This window comes from Lactuca saligna, chromosome 5, assembly GCF_052625555.1.
Source record: "Lactuca saligna cultivar CGN05327 chromosome 5, ASM5262555v1, whole genome shotgun sequence".
NCBI lineage: Eukaryota > Viridiplantae > Streptophyta > Magnoliopsida > Asterales > Asteraceae > Lactuca > Lactuca saligna.
This window is the reverse complement of record NC_136421.1, coordinates 124,196,721-124,202,000: the sequence shown is the minus strand read 5'-3', so window position 1 is coordinate 124,202,000 and position 5,280 is coordinate 124,196,721.

Here is a 5,280-nt window from a genome sequence, read left to right as displayed (position 1 = left end):
CATACGATCCCTTCTATGCACAAGGCTGGCAGAACACACAAAGAGGGAGATTTTCCAAAAGAAAGCCCTCAAGGTCACGTTCATACAATGTTGACTGGAACGTGCAGAAGGCCAAGAATCAAACCCATAAGACCAAGAATCCGAATCCCAAGGGCAAGAAGGGAATGCCAGCCAAGAAGCCAAATCCAAGAGATGCTTTCGTGAAGCCAAAATCAAAGTCATCTCAACAGCCGACATCATGATCAAAAACAAGTACTGAGCCACCCATCAGATCGAAAAAGAAATGGGTTCCAAAGGCTCACTCTCCCAAATCTCCTAATGCTTCTAATATTTCTACATCTTCTGTTTGTTATAAGCAGGATATGTCATGGGAGAGAATACCGTGCAAGGATGACAAAGGTCAACCCAGTTTCAAAATGGACTGGGTTCCAAAGACCATCTGATCCTGCTCCATGACAGAGTAGCTATGGAGGCATATCATCAGACTTCAGTTTGTTGATAGTGGCTGTTCTAGGCACTTGATAGGAGACATCTCTCAATTGTACAACATTCAGACCTTTGTTTAAGAGTATGTGTCCTTTTGTGGGAACGAAGGAAAGGAAGAGATCACAAATGGGGTTAGTGCTTAATGACGTAAAGAATTTCCGGATCTGTTCGGAGATTAGCATGCTGTTCTCAGACCTTCTGGATGCAAATTCAATTGGTGAATTACGGTTTTCGTTTTCTTCTCTATACTCCTGAGTTTATCTTACACTGATTCATTTTAAAGACAATCTATATTTTCTTCTTGTTTTTCATTAGTAGGTATAATTTGGGAAGTGATATAAAGATAAAGTGATAACGGGCAGTCTAAAACATGTGTAAAGGACTGAATCAGAATTTTCTAGACTCTATGTTCAATATGCTGGTAGGCACGAATGATTTGACAGTGTGGATTTAGATAGAATTGTTTGGACTGACCATACGACGCTCGGGTAGATTGAGTAGTGAGATAAACATAGGAACCTACAGGATACACTAAATTAATACGCATCTAGAATTGTGGTTCGACTTTTCCTTGATGTACGGACCTATGTTCTTAATTCTGGTTCTGATAGGGCGACTGGGGGTTCTGATAAATTAGGTCTGTAGGAAATTATTTTCTTGCTTTCTATCTGTCAGTCATATGTTGCTTCGTCTGTGTGATTGGAAGATATTCGACCTGGATTGCAACATATGCAAATCTATTTCTACGCACCTCTTTATCTGTGAATTTTTTTCTATCTGTTAGCCATATGATGTCCCTTCTACGTGATCGTAAGATCTGACCTGGGACACAACATATGCAACATTCTATCTCTATATCCCTCTGTCTCTGTTAGTCATATGTTGTCCCCTCTGTGTGATTGAAATTGATCCGACCTGGAAACAACATATGCACCTATGTCTAAATCTGACTTCTTCGTTAACAATTATTTACTCACCTAAAGTAAGGATTCCTTAGGAAGTTCTTGATAACCAGGGTATATTGGGAAGTCGGGAACACACGTTCTAGTGAAACTAAAATTGAACCATTTAAGAGGTTGCATGTAGATCTCGTTGCTTAATTTAAGTGGACAACAATACCCATGCTCATCGTCAGCAAAATAGTTTACTTAGAAAAGTTTATCCATATCCTTCGTGTTTAAGTGGACCACAATACCGGTAATTGAACAAATCTATTCATGATGGTGAAGGTTCTAATAAACAAGTTCAGGCTGTCTCACAACTTTGATGCCATATATTTTTGTTTTTGTTAAATTTGTTCATAGTGTTCCTTTATGCACAAATTTAGGGGGAGAATTAAATAAATTCAAAAATCAAACAAAAATTAGAAAATGAAAAATAAAAAAAATAGTGTTATTTTTGTTTTATTTCTTGTTAAGAAAAATCAAAAATCCAAAAATATTTTTGTTTCTGTTTTATTTTTCCAGAAAATATGAAAAATCCAAAAATATTTGTGTGTTAAGTTTTCTTTTAGTTTTGTTTTTCTCTTGAAAAGTGATTTCAGGTATAAATAAGACTCATGGAGACTGTATTGAAGATTTTTTGAGCCAAGGCTTCATCCGTGATCATCGAAGAATTCTCATTCGAAGGAGAAAGAAATGAAAATTATTTTTTCAACATTCAATCTTTCAACCCCAGAAGCAAGGTGAACTAGAAATTGAAGATTATGTGACGGATTGCATTGAAGCATCCTTAATCAGTCTGCTGCTATCGTTGTACATGCTAAAGTGATCCTGAAGATTTGTTCTCTCTGATGTTCTCTCTGAAGATTCTCAAGCTGAAAGCGCTATATTTCAAGAATCAGTACATCAAGCCTCCTCACCCATTGTGCGTTCAAATTCAAATCTTGAAGAAAATCTCAAGTGCTCAAGATGAAGTCATTCATTGAAGATTCTTCAAGTTTATCTTGAAGTTGTGAAGAATTTGAGGATAAATGTTGTTGAAGATAATAGTGTTGCGTCTTGGGCCCTTTTGTTTTACAACAGGATTGGGCTTGTCAATCCGTGTTTAACTAGATTAGCCTTGTTTTTCTTAGAAAAACTGTTAGGGTTTCATTATAAATATATGCATGCATGTATGCGTATAGTAACGGTCGTCACTCTCATTGAATATTGTAAACCCTAAAATCCTCTACAGTTGATGTTCTTTATCGAGCTCTTCTGAGGATTGTTTATTGAATCATTCGACACTTTTTGATTCATTATCTTGTTCTTAATTGTTTATCTAGTCATTTATCTACCTGTTTCATAGATCTAATCGATCTTTAAGTTTGTTTTAAACTCTTCAATTGGTATTAGAGCAGGAGGCTGTGTAATCCATACACTTCTTTTCTGTGAAAAAGCTTCGATTAGGGTTATTCCGCATTCATTGATATTTATTGAACCGTCATCTCATAATTGACGTATCTCAATATTTATTATTTTTGCCCTAATTTGATATATTACAAGTCTGATCTTTGAACAGGTTATTCGATCAATTATGGACGAGTCACAATCCAATCCCATCAATATTTCAAACAGCATTGGATCAACAACAAAGATTCCCATCCTCTACACCCATGATTATGAAGTTTGGGCGAATCACTTTGAAGATTATGTCATAGGATCTGAGGATAATGGATACCTCATCTGGGAAGCAATTATCTCTGGACCGTTTTCTCATTCAGCAACTTCAAGGATTATTAAAACTCAAAAGGAGTATAATGATCTCCTAAAAGATGTTAAAGATGTAGCGCAAGATGAAAAAGTTAAATTTCAGTGCAATATCAAAGCGCTAAGATTGATTAGATTTTCTCTTCAATTCGATACCTTTAGGCTGGTAAGTTCATGCACGACTGCTAAAGAGATATGGGACAGGCTACGTGAATTGTACTCTACAGATGAAGATCTTGAACACTCCATTCAAACCTTACTCTTGTCTGAGTTTGGTGAGTTCAAGCAAGGAACAGAAGAAACAGTGACTCAAACGTTCGATCGCTTCAATCATCTTCTTAGCAAAATGATCAAACATGACATCGAAAGGAAGCTTATTGAACAGAAGGTTACTTTTTTAAATGGACTCAGGTCTTAGTGGAGAGCAATCGTGTCCACAGTTAAAGCACACGAGTAATTCAAATCCTATTCTTTGGCGAAACTGGTGGGCATCCTAAAATCTCAAGAAAAGATCGTACTGCAGGAGAAGACCGTGGTTTCAAGTCTAGGTTCATTAGCCCTCCTGTCGAAAAGCAAAGCTGTGATAGAGGACGAAGATCTCAACTTGGATGATTATGATCTCACGTCTGAAGACTATGCTATGATGGTGTCAAACCCTAAGAGATTCATCAAGAAGAGATTCCCCACCAATAGGAACCGAAACTGGCAAGGAAGCTATAGCACTGAAAAGATCAAAGATGAACCGAAAGCTAAAGAAGCAAAGAAGGAACAGAAGGCTAAAGGAGATTCTGGAGTGAGCTGCTATTATTGTGGAGGAAAGAACCACTATGCAAAAGATTGCGTCCTCAAAAAGATGGCAGAAAAGGATGAAGAAAATGATGAAGAAGCTGTGTTGATGAAAAAGCTTGATGAGTTAAGGAAGAAGAAATATGCTGCTAACCCTTCCATGAATGCTTTAATTGTGCAGGGTTCGGTAGCTGATGATGAGTTCGGTGGCGTGGAGGTTTGTTCAACCAACTCTGAAGATGATGAAGTGAGGAAGCCTTCACATGGAAAGGCCTATGTAGCGAAAGAAGAGAGCAGTGGAGGAAGATGCTTGATGGTGTCCGACGTTTCTCAGATGAGAGGATACAACACTGATGGTGGGAATGATGACAAAGAACAGCAGAATCTGTGCTTTACTGCCAAACCACTCAGCGAGCAGTTCAACGAACTTGATGAACTGATCAAGAAGGTACAATCAGTTTTTGTCTCATTTAAAGTCCCACAATGCTCATATGAAAAGGAATTAAAAAGTGTTAATTCAAGAATCTCTCATCTAGATAGTAGTTTAACTCAAACTCGGGTCACCAACTCTAACCTAACTGATCAATTAAGCAGGGTGTCTTCGAAGAGTGAGGAACGGCGGATGTGGATCGAACTGAAGGAGTCAGAGTTAATCAAAATAAAAGATGAAAACATTTATTTGCAAAGAGACGATTTAAAGCTTTTGAAACAGCGAAATGTTTTTTGTCTGATTGCCAAACATCTTTATACTAATATTACTCAGCTTCATTTAAATTGTGAAATAGGGCAAAAGATTCATCGCATGATTTTACCCTTTCTTGACTTTAAGGAAGATGAAATTGATGCTGATGCATATAATTGTGAGAGTATTATTTTGTCTGAGGATGTTAATCCAACATATTTGTATGGACTGGACAAAATTGAATCTTTCATAAAATCCAAGGACCACAAGAATATGCTCAAAAATCTTTTGGATGAAAATGATAAACTGAAGCTTAGAACCGAAACTATACAAAAATTTGACTCACTGAATGTCAACTTAAGCTCGGAAAATAAAATTGATGTTGAAAATGCATTTGAGCTTAATGAGTACGATAATATGAGTGAAATTTCTGTAGAGGACACAGTTGATTGTTCAGAATTTGTCAAAAATGAACCCGAGAACCACAAAAATCTCATCTCAGAAAATTCCGTGGAATTCGCTCGGTTGTCCCAACAAAAGTCCCCGATTCTTGTAGAGAAGGCAGTTGTATTCCAAAAAGTTAGGACCACTCCGAATCAGGTATACAAAATAACAGGTCTAACCGAACATCAGACT